A 23,488-nucleotide genomic window follows, 5' to 3' on the forward strand; every position below is an offset into this window, starting at 1 on the left:
TTTAGGGAACCATTATGAGATATAACCAAGCCATGAGCTATCCAAGCTAAAGTAAATGAAATAATGATGCTTTGTCCATTTGAGACACTATCCCTGTTTTTACTGGTATTTCTAGCATGCCAGCATCCTTTTTAAAGGTTCTGTCCTTGCTTTGTAATTGAGTGACAAATGTCATTGCCCTATTTTGGAATGCTAACTGTGAGCAGGTCTGGGAAAAAGTAATTGTAGAACTCTAGATCAAATTTTATTTGGTGGATAATCTCTGAAGGACCTGACCATTTGTAGGATAAATCTTTGCCTCATTCATTCATCTTTTAGCATGCAGACATGAAAGGAGGAGTATATTAAGAAAGGTAATGTAGAAGTCCTGTTTCTGTCTGTGAGGAAATCTAAGCCTTCTTGTTCTTTCCAATTCTGGGAAGTATTTAGTAATTTCTCTTTGAAATATTGGTTTATTTCCTTAATTCTTAGAAAAACTTTCTCATTAATATATACATTAGCCACATTTTGAGTTTCTATTGTGTTGTATGCCTGTAAATATCACGAGGGTTGGACCTTTTTCTAGAAAATCTCACCCTGCAGCAATAAACTGATTTCACATCTTGCACATCTGGCATCAATCCAAGTGTTTTAAGACACCAGAAATGCTCCTGGAAGATCTCTGTCCACTTCAATATTTATTGTGTGAGTTTTCTTAGAACTAAAATAATATAATGCAAAAAAAATACAGTATTTTTAGGAAAAAAATAGTTTCAAGGTAGCAGCACATATACTTTGAGAAACACTAATGAATGAAAAATGATGAAAAATAATTTGTAAACACTGTTGACACATGTGATAACATGTAGGAAGGAGACTCTATGCATCTCTTGTGAGGAACAGAATAATGTTTTGCTTTTTTGCTCCTGAAAATGAATACAACTTTTCCTTTTCAACTTTGTTTAGTTCATTTTGATCTTCTGTTGAGAATTGCAATGAAAGAAGGAAAAAGAAAAGAAAAAAAAATAAAGGAAAAAGAATTAGAGAAAAATTGGAGAAAAAAAAAATAACAGACAAAAATCTCTTGGGCAGTGCACTGGTAAATAAAATAGCTCACACTTAAGTGGGTTTTGTCTTAGAACTACTTAGAAGAATTGAAGAGGGATTATATCCTCACTCTTTTCCGCTGTTGTTATTGAGTACAGCAGAGTTCACAAATCAAATGTAGGGCACCATTAATGGTTGCCACAATGCGAGCTATGATTTGCTTTGTACTTACTCTTGGGAACTTTGAACAAAGGTCAGCATTAGTTTCATTACCACACCACCCCCCCACCCCCCATTTGTATTTTCCCACACTTTTCTTTTTCCCACAACTGAAGGAATCTATCTGGGGCTCACTTATGTCCATCATGTTGTTTCATGTTTGAAATGTGACACATAATATTCATAAATTGAAGTTTTATGAGTTAGTCATTAGTTCTGTCATGTTTCTATCAGTTAAATGAGGACTCCTTCCTCCTCTTGTTTTCAAGTCAGAAGCACTTTTTTGACAATTTTCTTTTCTTTTCTTTTCTTTTCTTTTCTTTTCTTTTCTTTTCTTTTCTTTTCTTTTCTTTTCTTTTCTTTTCTTTTCTTTTCTTTTCTTTTCTTTTCTTTTCTTTTCTTTTCTTTTCTTTTCTTTTCTTTTCTTTTCTTTTCTTTTCTTTTCTTTTCTTTTCTTTCCCTTTTCCCTTTTCCCTTTTCCCTTTTCCCTTTTCCCTTTTCCCTTTTCCCTTTTCCCTTTTCCCTTTTCCCTTTTCCCTTTTCCCTTTTCCCTTTTCCCTTTTCCCTTTTCCCTTTTCCCTTTTCCCTTTTCCCTTTTCCCTTTTCCCTTTTCCCTTTTCCCTTTTCCCTTTTCCCTTTTCCCTTTTCCCTTTTCCCTTTTCCCTTTTCCCTTTTCCCTTTTCCCTTTCCCACAGTGTTTTTTGGGTTTTTTTTTAATTCAGAACAAAGACTGGACATGAAGATTTTTTTCAGCACTACTTAATTTTGACCAAGAATTCCAAATGTAAGGGTAGGCACTGGCTGTACACTGTGAATTGTAGAGTACACCCCATTTACCTCCTTCTAGCTTATTGTTTGTGCTGACCTTGATCAATAGCTGAATGATGTGAAGAAGGCAAAAAATCCTTTTTATTTTAATGGGGATTATTGCTGCTAGGAATAAGATCCATGGGGACAAAAAGAAAAAAAAATTGTAATTTTTTCTTTTTAATTTTTTCTTCAAAGCATCAGGTAGAGACTTTATATTTTTCACTTCATTAAGTAAGAAATTCCTAGTTCTTTGTTTTTTGTGATAAGAGTTTAAAATTGATACAGGTTTTAAAAACAGCTGGCAACAGAAGAGATTCTTGTAGGTCATGATCTTCCCATAAAGTCTTTGCACTGCTCTTCAGCTGTTCAAATAAACATACTTCTGCTTCTTGCCTTCCTGCTGAGAAATTAGTACATGATCACAATGAAACAGGTGTCATACTACACTACCAAGATAAATAGCATTTTGTTTGGAAGACCTTTGTACTGATGCTGTTAGTTCTTTTATTGTTTTCAATATTAAAGATATCAAGTTTTAAAGAGCCTCAAAGGGTAAAAGTTGACAGGGAAACCTACTAGTTTTGTGTATCTTTTAAGACAAATATATATTTTGCTGACACAGTTATTTCTGTTGACCTTGCTTTGAGCAGGAGGTTTGCCTACAAAAAAACCATGAGTTCCTTCCAGTTCAGTAACTTTATTATTCTGTGCTGGTGACAGTTACTCCACGGTATGATTATTCTAGACAGGTAAACCTGATAAAACACCAAATGGGCCTATCAATCAGCTGTTGCTCCTGTTGTGTAGTTATTGTTGTCATGTTGCCTTTTTGTGGTCTGCAGACAGGAAGGCTCTTGCATTGTGAAATTCTGCTTTTCTCAGGTGAAATTCCTCTACAGTCTGAGCAATGAACCAGCTAGTGTGATAGAGGCACAATTAAGTGTTTAGCTCTGGAATACCAGAATCTCATGAATTTGCATTGACACCAAAGCAATTTTACCCTGTGATCTTGAATATCCTGTGGGCAGAAAAACCTAAGCTGCTCTGGAATATAATACAAATAGCACTTTAAATATGAATGCGCAGTTGAGTCTGTATTTGAGAAAGCCCATTCAAAGAGTGTACAGAAAAAGGCTAAGCTTTCTGGGATCTGTAGAGTTAGCTACTAACTCAGTTTATAGCTGAACTCATTGTTGGCTCTTGGTCAATAATGGATATCCTCTCATATGCAAGAGATCAGACAAAACAAAGCAAGTTTTATTGTATCCTGTTCTGCTAAATAAACTTTGCTCATTCTCAGCACAGCTGAGATGCCATTATAATAGCTCTGATATTTTCCTGAAATAAAAATACATTCAGAAGGAAGGGTAAATATAATCTCTGAAATATATTTTAGTTCTAAAATGAAAAAAAGAAAAATCAGCAAGCAAAGCTGTCTGTTGTTACCATGAAGGTTTTTAGAACACTGTTCTGACAGCCAAAAGTAATGAAAAAAAATGGATTAATCATCTCTGTGAAAAACATGATAGAAATTGGACACTTCAGGTTTGAGGATTTTTTTGATGGTGTGGGGGGAGGCATTCAAGTCTTCTCTGCCAAAACCCTCAATGCTAATGATATTAAAAATTAGTACTTTCTGAAGAAGAGCATTTATTAAAAATTTCCTGACCGGCTTTAGTTCCAGTTATTTTATTTGATAATGATTATAATTCTGGATTATTAATAGAAGATCCTAAAAAAGGATTCTTAGGAAAAGAACAGGACATTCATGACTGATTTGTCAGCTGACATTTATTAGCTGTGGGAAAGTCACCTTTTGGCAATTATATTTTGCAAATGTAATTCTAGAAGCATAAAGATTGTAAGCACTGAGGTTTCTATAATTAAGGTTACCTTCACTTGCTCTTTATTGAATTAGTTACATTTTTCTATTATAAGGGTGGTATTTCCAGTATTCTGTTCCCATGGGAAATTTTATTTATCAAGCTTCATCAGATGCCTTGTTATGAAAATGTATACCCAACTCTTTGCTAAGTTAGCTGATTAGTTTGTATCAAATATCACCATCTGTTCTTATCATCTGACAGAAATACAGATGATCAGGCTAGAGGTGCCTTAGTGCCGGTGTGAGTTGAAAGTTCAGATGTTAGATACACTGGCATAAACCGTATCTTCCTTCCTACCATAGAATTTGAATGAGAAAAGGATTAGAGGTGCTGCTTCTGTGGTTTGTTCCTGTTTCTTCGGGAAGGCACACCCTCAGAATGTGGGAAAGCAGTGTCTTTTTCCTGAGTACAGAACTTGAGTGCTGTGATTATTCTATCTACAGGCTGGTATGCTTGTGCTGCATGGCCACTGTGGGCCATAGCGAGAATGGAGTTAAAATCTGGGAGAGGAGCCTCTGCTGCTTCTCAGATTCCTTTTTACTTGGCAGCTGGGCTTTGTATGGTGCTATAAATCAGGTAGCCATAAAAAGAAAAATCATCACAGAAGGAAGTGGAATCCGATAAACTTCTGTTTACAGCTGAAGTGACTTCCTTTCGAGCTCTCGCCTTCTAGGAAACGGAAATATCGCCCTAAACTGTTGGGTGAATTAATGCCTATTGAGTATATTCAATACTTATTCATTCCTCTTGTGATGGAGAATAGACACTTTAATTGGAGACTCGGGCTCTTTGTGCTGGGCACTGTCCAAGTCACATTGAAAAGACTGAGCCGGTTCTAAAGACTTTACATTTTAATATACTAGATAGAGAAAGGAAAGGGCTTTCTTTTTCCTCCCTCCTCCCCCAGCTGTAGGATACTTGATGCATGTTTGTAATTCTGGCTAGATGCTTTTCTTGATGGAGAACCACACAATTACAGTGTGGCCATTCTGACTGTAAATGGACTTTCAGTAAAATTTGTATGTAGTTGCTGTGCTTCATTAAAATACTAGAACCCAACACAGCTTTTAAATCAAGGCACGAAGCATTACATTGAGGGTGGGCTGTAATCTTCAATTTGACCTTGTTCCATCCTTCATTCTAAGATACATTGATGCAATGTGTTCATCAGGAATATACAGTTCAACTAATGACTGACAGTGGTGTTATTGCAATGTTTAGGAACTTGGCTCTTGGGCCCTGCATGCACTGTGCCATGCAGAGGAGCATAAACTCCAAGTAATTGGTCCTGTGTTAATAAATTTAATCTACAGGTAAGGGAAACAAATAAGAGACACTGACATATAGGGAATTAAATAAATGGTCAAGATGACAGATGAAAAATATCCTGTAAAAGCTCCTGAATCCCTTAGTGCCTTTTATCCCATTTTCCCAGAAACAGAAAACTTACGGACTTCAGCATTTCAGTAAGACAAATGACTTAAAACCACAGAATCAGTGATTTAAAATCAAATCTTTGAAACAGTTTCTCATGGCCAGAAAACAGGAAGCTTGATGATTCCATGTGATTTTGTACAGGTTTAAGGCAGTCTGTTTAACTACAGTATTAGGGAAGATGAAGGAATGAGTGGAGTTTTTTTGAGTTTGCTGCTTAGTCTTCAAATTATAGTCAGAACCCTGCCTAATGCTATGAAAGGATGTGAGAAATGTTGAATGTTTTAATCATGTTCTGTCTACAGAGAATACAGGTTTTTTCAGTCCTCCTGAGCTACTGTGTCTGCCCCTGATAAATTACGTGATTCTGACTAATATAAACACATCACATTTTCCTTTATTAATAGTGCTTCGTGTTAGATGTTATAATAAAATACACGTCTTCATTTGTAGCTTGGATTTTGGAAATCCCCATAGAGCAGTTGAGGAAGTGTAAAGAGACCAACCCGAAATGTCCTGGGAGAATTTCCAAAAAAAGCAAAGCAGCAAGAAATAGGAATCAAAGTAATGTCTTTAATTTTCTATGCCCTAAATTCTTAGAACACAACTACTCTTTCACCTCTCTGGCAAAATTCCAGTGTTATGATTTTGGTATTTTGTAGCTACTGTAGACTGAAAATAATTAAGGCTGTAGTAAACTCTCTTTGTTCCTGCCTTATCAGCCCCTGTCCCCCAGCTCTTTAATATTGAATGCTTGTGTTGAGCTCACCTGGAGAACAGGTTTGAAAACTGAGAAATAAAATATATGCAGCCAGCTGGAGTCTCCTTACTTTCCTTCCCAGTTCTGTGGAGGACTGTGACCTGTGCTGACTGGTTTGGATAGGGCTTGGTGGTTTTCTCTCTGCTGCTACCCTAACTTTTGCTCTTGCCTGTTCATGGCCTGGTTTGACTTCAAATCAGTTTGTGATGCTGGCCCTACTTAGAGCAAGATGCTGTTCCAAAAGTTAAGTTTCAAGAGATAATATAAGATGAAAAAGTACCCCCAAATTTTGGGAACGTGTTTCTTAATTCTTGTCTTGTCTTTTTGAATAAATCTTCTACAGATATGAGACTTCAGAGACATCAGAGTATAATCTCAGAGATCATGGTCACTTGAGATATCCAGAATAATAAAACATAGATACTGCAGTTGCTTTCTCTACTGTGCAGAGTTAATTTATTTTTACTGTGGGAAGTCCATGATGGAGTTTACCATGTCACTACTATGATTCTGTGGTCCTAGTGTTTTTTGGGTTTTTTTTTTTCTGATTATTCAAAAGATAAAATGTTATGATTAAAGATCTGATGTCAAGACTTCCCACAATTAGCAAGACTCCTTAATGCTACACCTGTTAAAATAAGTATTTGTGATGCATTTAGTGGGATTAGATGTGCTGACGGCTTGTTGTGCACTGAAATGATTTACTAGAGACCAGCAAATGCATTCTATAGCTTACCTACTGCATCTTTATTATAATGCTGTTGCTGGTGATATGTGGATAAAGAAAGAGGAATTACAGGTTGCTGTAATGAGTATTTAGAAGATTAACCTTACCAAAATAATTCATCAACAACACACTTCTTGACAATGATTAATCCTTATGCTTTACTAATTCTACAAAGCTGTAGAATTATCCCTAAGCATACAGTATGGCAGAGCTGATGCAACATAGTCATGGTTCTTAGTATCTGAGACCAAGGTGATCATTTCTTCCTTCTCTGATTTTCCTTGACTGTGTGTGATTGTGTCAATGCCCTCTCCCTTCCCAAATGGGTGTCACAGGACTCATCTCAGTTTTGGCTTTGCTGGTCATCCTTCATGACTGGTAAGGAGATTGTTCTGCTTCTCTTGTCTGACAGCTTTGGTGATATGAATGCCTGCTTGATGTACTCACACTCCTGTCCTTGCCTGTTTGGTGAACATATTGATCACATATTTGTATAAAATGTTTTTTCATTATATAACAAATGAGACCCATATGAATAAATTATTATTAGATTCAGTTTAATCTCTTTCCTGGAAACATGGAATAAAGAGCATTACATAATATTTTAATTTTTTTTATGCCTGGCATAATACATGATACAAAACTGACATCTGGGTAACATTCATGAGATACACTTCAGAAGTTCTTTTCAGACTAAACATTTCTATGACCAAGCTCTGCAACCATTTAGATAAATGTGCTTGAATCTCTCAGAGTGAAAGGCAAATCTAAGTATTGCTCCATCTCCCTGGGACACATTTTCCTTCCTTTCACACATTTTTCTGGAGGACTTTACATCTCACTCTAAAACCAGCACCTGCTTCTTTCAGTGGTTGTTTTCCTGTCCCAGCAACTATAGCTGGCAACAACTGTGCTAAGCTCCAGCACACACAAGAGAAGGCTTTTCAATTTGAAAGAGTTTTCACTGCTCAAGCAGCTGTTCTTGATTCCATCAGAAATCTGGATGGAAGTCAGTTGGACCACAAGTGTTTAAGTGTCTTCCTTGTGAAGTTACTGCATTATACTTTCTAAGAGGTTCAAGGATCTTTTGAAGGTGATTTAAGAACAGTCTATTGATTGTCACATATGGTAATTACTAAACTGCATTTTTTTGTCATCAATTCTATGTGAGCATCTATTTTTTTTAAGTAATTTTTATTCAAAACTGCAAAACATTGGTCTAAACAGATTTTGTTCATTAAGCCTTCATTTCAATTATAGTACTAGATCTAGAAATCTGTAATATGCTCAGTTCTAGCAGCTCTTCATTTTAATATTTTGTTTCATAAGAGCAGTAGCAGAAAGAAAAACCCACATAGAGAATACAAGTGGCATAAAAATGCATCAGTATCCTATAGTAAGGAAAAAAATGAGCAAAACTCCACTTACTGTTCTTGTTCAAGAGCTACTACAGCAGCCTGAAAGCGGCCTCACAGTCAGCCAAATAATGGTTCAGCTAACTGATTTGTGATGTATATGATGAAATTCTTTTCCACTGGCTTGTGTGAATTTTCTGCAAGGCTAGATAATTCTAAAAGACATGGAAATAATTTCAGATTATTTTTTTTTTGATGTAAATAACATAGTTGCATAATTTTGGAGTGTTTTATATAATGGCTATTAGATCTCACACACAATTAGGTTTTGGAACCATCATGTTATTTCCAGTGGGTACAAGCGAATTTAGTATCTGTGTTGCTGGAATATCAAATTTAGTATCTGTGTTGCTGGAATATCACTTGTGCCTGTCAGCACATCTGTCCTGGGCAGAACAGAGGTGCTGACACCGCACTTGCCTGCTCTTGTGTTCTCCTCAGGCTGATGCCCTTTTCTCTATTGGGCTTAAGCAAACTGAAGTAGAAATGCTGCAGATGTCTCTAGAGATAATAGAAGGGTTTTCAGTGGACATCTTCCATAGTCTCAAACAAGTTTCTCTTTTTAAAATACTGAGTAGTTTATCTTGGTTAGTGATACAAAATGATTGCAAAAACCACCAAAAAGTCCCACGTAACTTATTAAAATCTGGTTTTGCATGAAAAGAATGAGTAAGGCAGAGGAAACAATGGCGTCAGAAGATTAATTTGTGTTGAGTTGTGTTATGAGTTTTGCTATGGATGGTGCTTATTATGCCTGGGCTTGTGCAGTGACCTGTACACATGCCAAGTTGCCCCTCTGACCCCTTCCCCCTACATACATTTACTGTTGCTGGCTTAGAAATGTACTCAGGGTTTATCTTGAAGGCTGTCTAGAGTCCTGAGCCAGCTGTTCATGCTTTCTGCAGGTCTGTGGGAGTCCCTTGGAGTGTAAATGCTCTGGACTGCTCACCAGGATCCAGTAATGCTCTGAGAAAGTGCTGGCTTTTGAGAAGAATTCTTTTGCTTTAGAAAGGAACAGGAAGTGTTCATCCTATGTTTAAAATGTTCTAGTTATCATCAGCAGCAGAGTCCACCTGCTCCTGAGTCACATACAGTGCAATGTATGTTGGGGGGATGTAGATCAAAGACATTACTTCTGGTAGATTGTTTTCCTTGACAATTTAGCTGCTAATATTTCAAGTTCTTTGCTTAATGAACCATGCACATAATTACATTATGTGTAATAAGTTTCTCTACCAGTGTAAAGCTCAAACATTAATATCACTAGATAACCCAAAGTGTCCTTTTACTTCCCTAAAGTGCCCTATGAAATGCATCTCTGTAATACCTTAAAGGAGAGCATATCTGTAACAGTTCCTTCACTTCAGGTGGTATCTACTTTCTCTTCAGCCTCCTTAGTACCTTCTCTTCAACTAGAAAGCATAAACTTTGCAACATTTCCAAGAAGCTGTTAACTATTTATGTTAAAATAATTAGCATGTAGAGTCTACAGTAAGTAATAACTATAGTTTCTCTGAACCAATACATAGGGAATAATTTCTTCCTGCATTCTAATTTGTGAGTTTGATAAGCTTTATGAATGGAATAAAAATATTTTCATGAGCTGTTGGTGGTTTTTAACAGTATCCACTAAAGCCTTTGGCTTAATTTTGTAAGGAATCTGAAAATATACCCCCAGGACATTCAAGTTTGGTTAATTAGATTTTGAAACAATCCAGACACATGCACTGTTTTCTTAAGGTTCATTTTTGGGGAATATTTCAGGATCAAAAAAGGACACAGAATTTTTTTTTTCCCCTCTCTTTTCTACCCTGCAGACATATGCACATCTGGAGCATTTGAAAAAATTGTTTGCAATTTGAAGTTAAATGACTGTCTAACAATAATACCAGAAATCTTTGTAGTGGTATTTGGCCTGCAGTTTGTAAAGAAACCTTATGATGTTTGTACCAAGTGCAAAATCATTTCTATGAATCATCACACTGCCTTTAGGTTCTCTTTCCTGTGGATTTTTTTTCTAAATTAGAGATTGAAAATGTGGTCTTCCATGGTTAGAACCAGCTGTTCAGAAAAATGCAATTTGCAAAGTAAGTCAGAACCACAATAAAAGGATTTTCCATGTCTCTTCCTTCAGAGAATTCTGAGAGGTGTGGCACATTCAGAGTGCAGTTCTGCAAATGGACACTGCCACTTCTGTAGGTTTCAAAATCCCTTGGTAGCCTCTGGGTACATACCACGTTCTACAGTTCCAAGAATTTGGTGTGCATGGCTGCCTGGATCAGAATGCAGCTCCTTGTCAGTCTCTTCTCCTGACACCCCTCTTTGGCCATGGATCCAGTATGCTCATTCCTGGGATACCTTGTGGATATATGCAGGGCTGCCATTGTGCTGTCATTTTCACCAAGGCATCGGCAGGGAGCCACAGAGAGCGTGTGTTTTCTGTTTGACTGTTGTGACAATACAGGCATGTCGTCTGCAGTCTCCTGAAAGACAGAAAAATGGAATGATCGCTTCTGAAATGATTGAGGGGCAGCAGGAGTACACTGAGAACTGACTAACAGCTGATGCAAATAAAATACCTGTAGCTGTATGTGCAATAATTATAGATGGAAAAGATTCTAGGCTTGTTCAGGTACTGCTCTTTGCTTGCTCTACTTGAAAACTACTACTTCCATGTATTTGTGTTGGTCAGTGTAATGGTTTGTTCGATTAGCACTCAGTGCCAGGTAGCTTCCCCATATCCTTCTGTAGCTTTCTTCAGGCCCATTTATGTTTTAAAATTGAAGATACACATGCAAAACCATCAACAAGGATATCAGGGTTATGTATTTATCTCACAAGAGCAAATTTAAAATGTTCACTCATAGAGAACAATTAATACTGTTTACCTATATAGGTTTACACTGCTTATGGAAGCCAGTCAATGAGGAATTATCTTTGACCTAAATGACAGCCATCTACATTTTACTTTTACACCAGTAAGTTCTTCACTGCCTTCTCATTCTTATTGCACTGAAGATAATGCCTGGCAGTTCAGAGAATCAAAATATTTAAAGTTTTTTTCCTAATTTTTCCAAGTGTCTTAATTTCTCTAATAACATCATGCTTTTCAAATGTAGCTGTCAGCATATTTCATTGTGTAAAATATTAGATGTCATTGTATGTAATTATTTGAAATCTGAAACCCTGTGCACATTCCTTACACAGCAGATCAGCATTTTCATTAAAGGACAAGAATACAGGTTTCTTAAGACAGACTTTTTGATGAGGACCACTATTGGAAAAGTTAGCATATATGCTAATTAAAGACATGCAATTAGATTGCTCAATTGCTCAGCAAAGCCTCAGCATTTTCAAGCCACTTTTATCTTAAAACATACCACAAAAAATGGGCTGTACTCTTTATTGCTCAACTAGATATTAAGCCATACAATCTCTTTCTGATTAAATTTCCTAATTAAATAAAGCAGCTTTATAAATACTTGTGACCACAACCAAAGCTGGCTGAGTTCTGCTCTGGTTTGCTTGTGGTTTTTCAGTTTTTGGGTTTTTTTTTTTGAGAAAGGTACAAAATTCAAAATCAGGTTCCTTAGAATATGAGAAGTCTTTTAAGTAATCCTTGACTGATTAAAGATTCTGCATCAAACTCCAGCATTAAAATCTTTTAATTATGATAGCATCCTGGTATTTTGAATTTATCCAACTATTCAGAGAATCTTTAGTAAAGTCATCAAAAAATCCAACTTGCAGTGCATGTTAAATTTCTGTTTGACCAATTTCTCTGGCTGAGACAGCTGTCTTTCAAATGAACCACTTTTTTTTTAATCAATAGAATTTACCTTCCAACAAATGTTAGATTATTTAATAGGAAATTTATGAATTATGTATAGGAAAAGACAGCTATGAAAATGTGGAGTGTAGACTTATGCAGATTAGATTTTCAGATTTAAGGCAAAGATTGAGGAAGCACATAAAAAGACACCTCTATTATCTATAGGGGAGTTCTTAGATTTACATTTCCAGTTTTTATGTTTATTGAAATACAGATTTTTAAGTGTAAGCTATGAGTTCCTCTTGTCAAAGTTTATGACTTACAGTAGATGTTTATATGAGTATCAGCAAAATAAAACTTTCACAATTCAGTAGTTTAGTAATCGCATGCCAACACAAGCTGCAATAGTGCATTCCTTTTACGTGCCATAGTGCTGTTCTGAAGGAGAAACACTCTTTAAAATCAGCCATATCTGATCAAACCCCACCCAGTCTAGCCCTTGTGAAGATGCTGTGGAGCTATCTCCTAAAAGGATATCTTTAATTAAAGAGATGCCCGGCTCTGCAAAATGATCTCCTAACCCCGCAGGGCCAGAACAATGAGTGACAGGAAAGAAGTAACTCTATTTTGATATGGGGGACTCCTATGCAGAGGAAGGAAAACTCTCATCAGGAGAGCTTCCATCTGCTTCAGGATGTACTGAAATTGAAAGGACTGTATGTGCCAAGGACACACTTTACATACTTTTAGCTGTGCTGTGTGAAGGGATTTTTTTGTGTTACTAGGCTTTACAGCAGATTTCTATAAATCTGATGGTCTAAGAGATTACTAGAAATTCTGTTTATGATCAGCTTCTGATTTAATATCCTAACTGTACCCTGCACTGAATTCTGGTCTGAGTCTCCTAGACTTTCTTTGCTGCTGCTGTTCCATGTTGCACAGCATCAGTAACTAATCACTAAGTATGAATGACAAGGATTTAGGATTACCATGGAGGCACAAATGCTCTTTTGGAAACAGGTCACTGTGGCCTACTCTTCACTTACCAGTGTACTTTGTTAGATTAGCATTGCTGACAATTGATTCAAAACGAAGTAGCTCTAAAAGGATGAACATTTTTCTTTTAGTTGTGCATATGTTTTTTATTCAGCCCCTGGGTAAGATGTTCAATACCTAGTGGATAGATTTATTGATGTAATTTTCTTTGTGATTTGCCCACAAAACTAGGAAGTAAAATTTATATAGACTCAGTAGACCCAGAGCAATTATAATTTAGGGCAGGGAGAAAATTATTTTTTGTAAAAAGGACTATTTGTTCAATCTAGTTAACACAAACCTTTTCTATCTTCAAAGCTGATTTCCTTTACTATTGCACAATGCAGCCTGGAGATGCTGTAACAACTATCTAATTAAAAACAACCTGAATTGCCATGGAGACCAAAAAATAGAAATGCTTGCCATAGACCAAGTAAGGAATAAGCCAGGCTGGGAATGTCAAGATACCATTTCTGGAATTTTTATATATGTAAACATAGTTACATGTAGTTAAGTCTCTGGTGTACAAATCCACATATCCATGGCCTGGGCTGTGTCAGCAGAAGTGCAACCAAGGTATTAAGGGATGTGATTATTATGTTCTACTCAGCCACTCATTAGGCTATATATATGGAACACTGTCCAATTTTGGTCTCCCTGTTTCAAGAGGCGTTATAAAGTTGGAAAGGATCCAGCAGGGAATTACCAGGATGATTAGAGGGTTCTAGAACTTGAAAAATGAAGAAAAATTGAAGGAAATTGGTGTGTTGAACCTAGAGAAAAGGATGCTCAAGGAAGGAAATCTTATAGTGTTGCAATACTGGAGGGTGTTTATAGACAAGACAGAGGTTCTTTTGTCACTCTTCTTCATGAGAAAAATTAGACACTGGAACAAGTTACCCAGAGAACTGGGGGAGTGTCTCTCACAGGAAATATTTAAGAAATATCTGCATAGAACCCTGGATAACATAACCTAAAGCCCTATTTGCTACAGAAGATTAAACCAGATGGTTTCCAGACTCCCTCCTACCCTAGGCTTTTCTAAGGTCCTGTGCTCATGAGTGTAGCTTAGTCAGTGGCAAAACAGATGGGTGGTCAAGTCCACTATGGGCTAAAGTGATTGAGTCTCTGAAATAATGCATCTTACCCTTTCCCTTTGTTTGAGTGTGTGCCTTTGCTGTCTGCAGATTCACACATTTTGAGGTCACTGATATTACCCATAGCATCCAATCCTGACCCTACAGCTACCACATTGTTGTCATGTAGCCTTAGTGGACTACTTACATGGATTTATGGAAACTTTGTCAAATTTCACCAAAAGACACCTTTCTGGTTTTTTTTTGTTTCTTCTCAGTAAGTACAATGGTCTCAGTGGGAAGATAGGAACATTCTTTCTAAGATACACCAGGGTTGTTCACAAAATTTAGATGTCTGAGTACTTTGTATGAGAAGCATCATACCCCTTCCACTGGGGAGGTGTGTTTTACAAACTTAAGTCTCCTAAACTTGTGACTGTTTGCTATTATTACTATCATCATCATCATTGTTATTATTATTGTTATTATGTTATTTCTTATGTCCTTCCTGAGAGACTGATGGCGGTTTTACAGCATACAAGTCTCAGATCCTGACAGGGTGAATGATGAGGGCTATATGAAATTGTACCCTTTTTGAAAATCTCAGTTGTCTCTTCTTAAATTATTCTGGTAACAGTCATGCAACGTGGCCAAGTATTTCTTATTCAGAAAGCATTTCATAGGCAGCTGCAGTCAAACACCTCTGAAAGAGATGTTTATAAACAGAAGTATTCTTGTTTGAATTGCTGCAAAATTCTTGCAAATTCTTGCTGGAATTCCTGCAAGTGGAAGTTTCATTTAAAATTCTTAGTGTTAAAAAATTAATGTTACACTTTTGCAGCCAAAATTTGTATAAGAAATATCAAAAATATAAAAGAATACTGAAAAAAATTATTTTATCCTAAGGAAATTGTTATGGGGGCTAATACACTAAGTAAGCATTCTGTGACTCCTATTCAGCTTGTCCATCAGATTGGGTCTTGCCTAACCTAGGAAGGGATTTTTGAGCCTTATCTTAAGGAAAATGTTAGGCCTACATCTGAGTATCACTTGAATCTCTTGGTATTGCCTTCCAGCATGCATTCTGGGGGAACTACTTTAGTAACAAATGATTTGCTTGTAGGGGTTGGGACCAGAGCCTGGACAGCAAAGTGATACAAATACACCTGCTTGGTTTACGTCTCCCAAGTGTATTCTTGCTCAGGTGTAGCAGACAGACAATGTGAAAACCTTGTGACTTGCAGATATAAAAATCGTCTTTCCTCCTTTTCTAATTTTAGTGGCCAGCCGTCACATGGAAAACCTCAAACCTAAACATTTATGTTTTTCATCTTTCACTGATGCCTCAATATTTGATTAAAAAAACTTATTTTGGTGTAAGATGATCAACAATATACAGAGCAGGAGAAGAATAATAGGTAAAGGCATGTAAAGGCTATAGTATTAGCTCATTTATTGACTCCATTTTTCCAAGTGAAAGCAATTGAAGGGCATTATGAATTATGGAGTCTGCCTACATTCAGAAGGTCATCTTTATATTATTTTAAAATACTGCACTAGTAATCTTAAAGTTAAAACTTATCTAAGAAGAGCAGACAGCTGAATTCCTTATGAACTTAGAATACAAAAGACAAGCACACATCATCAGAGACAGGTTTCATGTCACTGTCATTAATTAGAAGAATAAATGAATCTATGAAGAATGTATTTATTATACAGCTGCACCAGAGTCTGATTTTCTTGATTTCTTTGTGATGCATAGGAGGATTGAAGGCAGAGAGAATGCAAGGGTGCATTCTGTTCCCCACATATTAGTTCTGTCTCAAGAAAAATTTGGATTATTGTGAAACACAGCAAGTAGGAAGATAGCAATAGAAACCATGGGTAGTAGAGAAATGTCTAATAAAGCATCAGGCTGGGTATCAGCAAAATTTATGGCTGAAATGAAAAAAGTAAAAAAATGTATAAAGGTTTTTTACTCTCATACCAATGTACTGTCAATTAAATATATACACCATAGGATATCTTTGGGATATAGTGCAATATATCACTTTGGGGGAGAGACAATATATCCCAATATATCACAATAAGGGGAGAGACAAGGAGCAGGTATGAATAGATGAGAAAGTAAGGAAATACTACAAAATTGAGGAAGAGGATAATCCTGTATATTATTTTCTTGGAGGGAGAAAATATTATATTCAAACTGAATTCCTTGCCAACAGGTTGGGCCAAATCTCATTCTTGACATCTCATCTGACTTGTTTTACATTTGAAACAGATGACTTTCAAATTCCTTACAAAAAAATGGAATAAACATTTCTTGGTTTGTAAAGTGTTGCTTACTAACTCTGGTGAAATTGTTAACTCAGAGCTAGTTTAACACAAAATGGTGTAATTTACAAAAGATTTAATGTGATTCCTCATTAAAAAGGAGTTTAACTTCACAAGTGTCCTGGAAGCCGGGCTGTACCTCTTGTATGGTGAAGCAGACATAAAATAAGCAGAAGCAAATATGTTTCAGAAAACTGAGGGCTTTGTTACATGACCGTCTTGCTTAAATCTAAGGGTCATATTGTCACTGACAACCATCTCACATTTCTGGTATCTGCCGTGGAGATGCTGTCAGTTCAAATAAGGAGTTCCTTATCTCTTTTCTATTCCTTTCCCCCATTTTGATTCTTCATCTGTTTTCCTCCATTTATCTTATCTGGGCAACTTCTGGCCTTTCTTTAAAGTTTATCTTTTCCTTCTCACTACTTTTATTTGCTTTATATGGATCATTGCTTATAAGAACCCTTGAAATAATTTCTAAATCTACTGTAAGTTTATATGCTCTGTAATAAACTAGTTCTTTGATGCATTTTTCCAATTTCTGCCCTTTCAAGGTAAGCCTTAATCTTGTTCTTTTTTATAACAGTAAAGCTATTCTCAGCCTGTTGACTTTTGAAGAAAAATTAATTCCTTTCTTTTTGATACTAACATCAACAACTAAAAAAAAAATCCCCCTTGAAATCTGAAGATATAGCTGTAAGACATGGACAGATTCTTATTTGAGAAGCAATAAAGATAAGGACGTGAGCTGGCTTCACACTGGAAGGAGAAAGAATTTCAATGTTCACCAACACAATCCTTCTTACACCTAACAGCCTGAACACTTTTGTGAAATCTTTCAAAACAACGACTGTCATAGAAGGAAAAAGCCAGCTTGCAGGCAATACCTTCTGTGACCTCAACACCCAAATCTAGCCCAGAAAACAAATGTTTCTTTACTACTCAGATGTTCTCAGCAGAATCATAGAAATTAGCTGGGAACTTATGCTAAGGGCCAATGTTTTTTGGGGAAAAAATCTTGTATTTCAGAAATCTGAGACGTGTTCTGCTGACAAAATTAATGATGTTACAAAACATTATTATAATTACTCATGCAGAACTTGATTGATGCAGTATGTTCTGAAAGTTCCCATCATATTATTCATAATTGTCTTCTTTCGAAGAGCAATGAGATGTTCTGACTATACAGTTTCCCTTCTGGGAAGGAGTATTTTGTGTTTTGCAAGTTTTTTAAAAAATTATTCATGCACATAACAATAACACAAAAGGATAATTGTGGTTTAGAATTGCTGAAGTATGTCAGCTGGGATGGGCTGCTTTACTTATTAGGGCTGTCTACACTGTAGAGAAACATATTTTGAAGTGCAAAGAGGTTCTGATATATTTTATTTACACTCTGTAAGCAATCCCAGAAGAGCTTTATCAATCTGTTCACAACACTACAGTTTTAATATTGCATTATGAAGCCTCAGAAATCAGAGGTGGGTGTTCTATCTCATCTTAGAGGTATATGCATTCATATAAAGCCCCATCCCCTTCTTTCATGCCTCTTTTCTTCTTAATTTAAGATTCATGTGGTTTTAGCTATGGTTAGAGGGAGCCTAGTTTGATCAAAATGTTGCATTTTCTAGATTTTTTTTCTAGGTTTGCTCAGCTTTAGAACTTTTCTACATTGTTTTGTTGCCTAGAGGTTAAACATAAACCTGGAATGAAAACATCACCTGTTTTTTTTCAGTCTGAGGTAGAGGTGTACTAAAAACAGCTTTAGAGAACCTGTTTCTTATGTAGAGCTGTGGAATTGGTGTGGCTTTGCTTTATTTTGTGGACAGAACAAAGCCCACTCAAAATCATGGTATTTTTTAATGACTATACGCCAGTTATCTCATTCTAGGGTATTTCTTTTCACTCCCAATAATTTAGTACCTGGGTGTCACAATATTTTTTGTGAATGTTTCTTGCAGTTACATTTTTTATAAAGAAGGGAATACAAGTCCTGTGTTAGATGGAGAACTAAATTGTAAAGGGCCTGGTTATATTACACAGTACTGAATAGTACTGAGATCCCCAGACAGTCCTACTAAATTGTCTTATGGAAATACATAGCTATTAGAAATACCAGCTGGGGTCTTGGAAATGATACAGTTGTCTTGTTACAGCCCTGCTGCAAGACTCATTAGCACTGTTTCTCAAATGAAGATATCTACTATAGCTTCAGGTTTGGAGATTGAGTGGGTCAGCCCAGAGCTGTCCTGAAAGACTGAGCAGTGAGAATATTCCTAGTGGCTCTAGTTCAATGGAAGATCAAAGTATAGAGGGTGTGGACTCTCCTTTGGAATGGGTTTGGAACATGGAGAAGGAAAGCAAATTGACTGAGAGCACAGAACCACTCCAAAATAACAAATTCTAGATTCAGCTTGAGTAATTTGCCTAAAGTTACCCCAGGAGTTTTAGGAGTTCAGTTCCCTCTCCTCTGTCCAAGCCCTAAGGACACACATACTAGAATGTTTCTTTTACTACATTCTGTGTTCTGTACTCTTTGTGTAGTGTACAAAGTATATTACTAACCATATTGCTGTGTGGTTCTTTTGGACTTTTGTGGTTTCCTAGTGTTAATGGGATTTTCTGAAAAGAGAAACAATGCCAGGATTTTCAAGAATTCCAGCAAGGACACAGGGGAGTTGGATGGAACATTTCCTCTGTTGTATGTCATGGAGTTTAATGCTCAGCTTTGATGGTCTGGTGTTCAGGCTCCACATGTGCCATTCAGGGTAGTGAAGCAATACTCTGGTTCAGATTCCAGCTACGGTATGAAAATATTAGCATCTTTCCAAAATTACAGGAATGTAGAAAAATAGGGTTGGAAGAAGCCTCAAGAAACCATTTAGGCTATCCCCTTGACAAAATCTGTTTGTTCCATAATTTTCTGACAGCTTTAGAAATTATTAGGTAATAGCCTGAAACAAAAAGAATCATATAAAAAATCTGATTTACATTCTGGGTGAAATTTGCCCTTATGCAGAAGCCAGCAGAAAACTTCCAATTTTCTCTCTTAATGTTACATTAAGATCTAGTCTGACACAATCCTTTATAATCAATGTGGGTGGGCAGTTGCTGGCAAAGAAGGGTTAGATCCAGAAAGGAATGAATCTCTAGTGGGAATGAGCCTTTTACTTCGTCCACAATGTGGTGTGCTTGATTTAGTAGTTTTCTTCTAATGGATTAAACTTGCTTTACCTCATAAATCACATAAATCACATATTTCCACATTGCTGTCAGTATAACAAGTCAAACTGAGGTTAATGTATGATTGATTAGCCCATAGCTGGCCATAGGAATGAGAACTGTGATTCAGAGCTGCTCAAGCTCCTGGATTTTAAAGTAAAATACTAATACTCTCAAGTTTCCTAGCTTAATGTAATGAAATTCTCTAGAAGAGCTAAGAACATATAATTCCAGAAAGGGTATGCTGCAAATGGGCTTGAGCTATTTTGTGAAAGATGAGGAACTGTTCATTTTAATGCCTGTTTGGCTCTGTGCTTTTTTATTTTAAGGACTATATCTGGGGGTTACAGATATATTTATGGTAATAATAACTATTCATTAAACAGACTTTAAAGAGTATTGATAACTTTACAATAAAAAAGCTGTATTAAGGATTTTAAAGGGACAGGAATAGAGGCTGATATGAATAATTATAATAGTCACTCCCATATCTTTGAAAATTCAGTTCATATTAGCTGAAGAGCTGCACAGTTCCCTTTCTCTGAAGAGGATGAGGATAAACTGGCAGCAAAATTGCAATGTCTCTGGTAGTTTTTGTGTGCCAAGAGCAGGCATAGATGGTAGATGTTCTTCTTCACCATGAATATGCATTTATATTTGTATCAGAGATAAGGTATAATATTTGGGAGGGAAGTACAGCAATTGCACTGTTTATTTAAAGTCATATCAGGTTTGGAGCATACAGAATACCAAATTTTATAGTAGCGTAACCAAATCCTAACAGGATTTTAAATAATTAAATTTTATTCTTTGGAGGCAGTAAAAGCATCCTTCCTAAAGATTTAGAATTCTGAGAAAGGATATAATTTTATTTTTTTTTCTTACTTAACCCCTTAGAGATCGCTCTAGATTGGATTTCTAATATAAACATCTTTTTTTTTTTAAGTAGTACACACAAATGATGAAATGCAGTTGTCACAGTGGAGCAATTTAGACAAAGAACCACCTGCTTGTCTTGGAATAGTCATGTTGTACCTTCCCCAAAAATTATTTGTTAATTTAATGCTGTAGGTATGATGCATTAGGGAGGTTTCCCTAAAGGGATGTCACAGGCATAATTATGTTTCAGTGTGAAGCAGATGGAAGGCAGCTGTGGTAAATGGCAGTAAATTAGTGTTATTATTTCTATCAGATATTTTCACAGTAAAGCCTTCTTTAATATGCTTGGAGAAATGTAACAAGAGCTTCTCGATTTCTTTGTGGCACAGAGTTACCTCAAGGGGAAAGGAACAAGTCCAGTTACCATAACACCTGTTCCATTTTCTAAGCTCAGGAAGGGCTGCAAAGAAAAGTTGTCTAGAGTTTCAAGCAGTCACTTCAGCCTAGGTTTCTATTCAGAATTACATATAAATTATGACTATGCCTGGAAGCTGATGAGAAAAAAGAATCACCAGTATGAAATCATTACCTTGTAGTTAAATAATTCTTCTGAAGGAGATTAAGATGTTCCACACTCTGGATGTGTCTTTTTAAGGCTTGTGGTTTATTGTCTGTTGAAGCTCCTGCATTATAGCAAAGTGACTATAGAGTTTCATGACACTGTGATCTCTGCTTGCCAGAGTATAAGACCCTGCATACTTTTCCTGTGATATAAAGAGTGGAGCTATAAATACTCAAAAGCTAACATTATAGTAAGGCTTGTAAGGTATTTCTGTGATGTGAATTTAGGCCATTATGGAATGGGTTTGAAAAAATCAGAATGGTGGGATTTTTTTGGAAAACAATACAGACAATTAAAAACTGACATTTATTATATTTTCTTGCTCACTTCACTGAATTGTAAAATTAGACACCTACCCCCGAATCATTCCTGTCCGGAACATCAAAGCCACACTCCAACTCCCATATTAGTAACCTCTGGATTTTTCTAATCAACAACCTCTGGAAGCAGGATCTTGCCTGGGAATCCTCAGGGGAGTCAAAATGGGAAGTTTGGTGGTTTGGTTTTGTTTTAATGTAAAAGGTTGTATTTTTTATTATCTGGCCTGTGAGTATAGGAGGCTGTTGCTAAAACAGCAAAGTCTGGTGGGGCAATGTAGGGTAAGGTGTACTTTGGTATTGAAAATGCTGGGAAATGATTGACAGTAGGGATATTGCTTCTCTGTAATGAAAAGAGAATGCATGCAAGGATTCATTTACAGATTAATTTGCCAAATCTCTTCTGATTAAATATTTCCTCACTGAACCTTTTATCCATCTGTTTCCTGGAAGTCTTTAAATATTATCAGTTTCACTTTAAAATAACCAGTGAGCTGGTTTCTTGTCCATATGCAAATTTCTAGAAGGAAGAGAATATATTGATAATTTCCTAGTGTTAAATCTGATCTGTTTCTCCATGTCTCCTTACCTTGTGTAGTTTAAAAGCATGGAAATCAAAAAATATTTTATATGTAAATCATTAGTGAAAGAAATAAAAAGCAGTAAGAAATTAAATAGTCAATCAGAATGTCTGATTTTCTTCTTTTCATAAGGACAGTAAAAGTACTTATGGCACTTTATATATACATACTTATGACACTAAACATAGAATAGACATAAAATATGATGACATTCCTTTGATTCTTTTTTCTGAAGCTGGGAAGTAATTCAGGTTTCTTTTGTTCATATTTAGCTTCAGGCAGTGAAAATCTAACTACTCCATGTGGAATAAACGCAATATCATGAAATGAAATTGTTTCTGGCGTGATAAGATTATAGTTAGTATAGGATGGACAGTTAGTTTTGGCTTCTAGTCATATTTTATCATTTTTTAAAAAAAATCCTCATCTTTGCAGATAATTTAAAATTATAAAGCATGGTACTGACGTGACCAAAAAAATAAAAGTACCAATAATGTGGCATTTATTAATACATTAAAATAAAATCTAGACATCTGTTCATTTTAAAGTAATTTAATTACACCTTTTTGCATTGTATTTAGATTGTTTTCTAATTTTAACATGTGAGGGGACAGAAATTGATTATCAGAATTTTTTAATCAGCATCATGAGCCATCAGGATTAATCATCAGGATTATTTAAATTTTCCAGGTTACCTGTAGTACCTTTATTGAAACAATGCACGTTTTGTCTGAGTCACGTGCAAGAGAACTGAATGTGATTTTTATTGTGAACTTTCCAAAATAAATTGAATACACTTGAAAAAGCAGAGACACAAATGTTGACTGTAATATTACACTACCGAGGTCAGGAGGGGTTGATAGTGCATTTTTCCAAAATGGAGACCAATTTTTTCTTTTTTATTTTCCAACATGGTTCTTATAATTGAGGTTTTAAATTTCCTGTTTTCTCCTGGGCATATTGAAATCATTTGTTTCATTCCCTCAATAGCATTTTTTTCAGTCAAGATAAATCACACTGGAAAAGAGTAAAGTGGGAAGAAAAACGGAAGAGGGCACATAACTGCACTGCCCACAGGGGTGATCCCCAGCTGAGACCCTCTTTGCTCTTCCCTCCCTCTTCCAGCAGAGAGAAGGTGCAGTCCTCAGCTCAAAGGCTGCCTGTTAACCAGGTGGGAGAGCATCATGAGACATTTAGTCTTACCTCACATAAGAATTTTAAATTTCCAAGGTAGTGCAGAGCTCTTAGGACTTTGTCATTTAAACCCTGACTGTATGGGGCGAGAGCACAAATGTCTGTTCTGCCATCAGCCCCACAGCTGTTCCTCCCACTCAGGTGTTTTCATCTCTCTAAAATTGACTCCTGGCAGCCAA

At 36.2% G+C, this 23,488-nt stretch overlaps 1 protein-coding gene and 1 long non-coding RNA gene across 4 annotated transcripts in view; one reads left to right on the forward strand and one right to left on the reverse strand.

The window, feature by feature from the left end:
* Positions 1-23,488, forward strand: part of LOC111931910 (uncharacterized) — a 130,681-nt gene that overhangs the window by 9,839 nt on the left and 97,354 nt on the right. The window lies entirely within an intron of this gene.
* Positions 7,399-23,448, reverse strand: LOC147652176 (uncharacterized). The gene is made up of 2 exons (XR_015289508.1): positions 23,319-23,448; positions 7,399-10,760 (listed from the first exon to the last, which is right to left on the reverse strand). It is a non-coding gene; the product is annotated as an uncharacterized LOC147652176 (long non-coding RNA).

The sequence above is a fragment of the Cyanistes caeruleus genome, chromosome 7, assembly GCF_971803275.1.
Source record: "Cyanistes caeruleus chromosome 7, bCyaCae1.hap1.1, whole genome shotgun sequence".
Lineage (NCBI taxonomy): Eukaryota > Metazoa > Chordata > Aves > Passeriformes > Paridae > Cyanistes > Cyanistes caeruleus.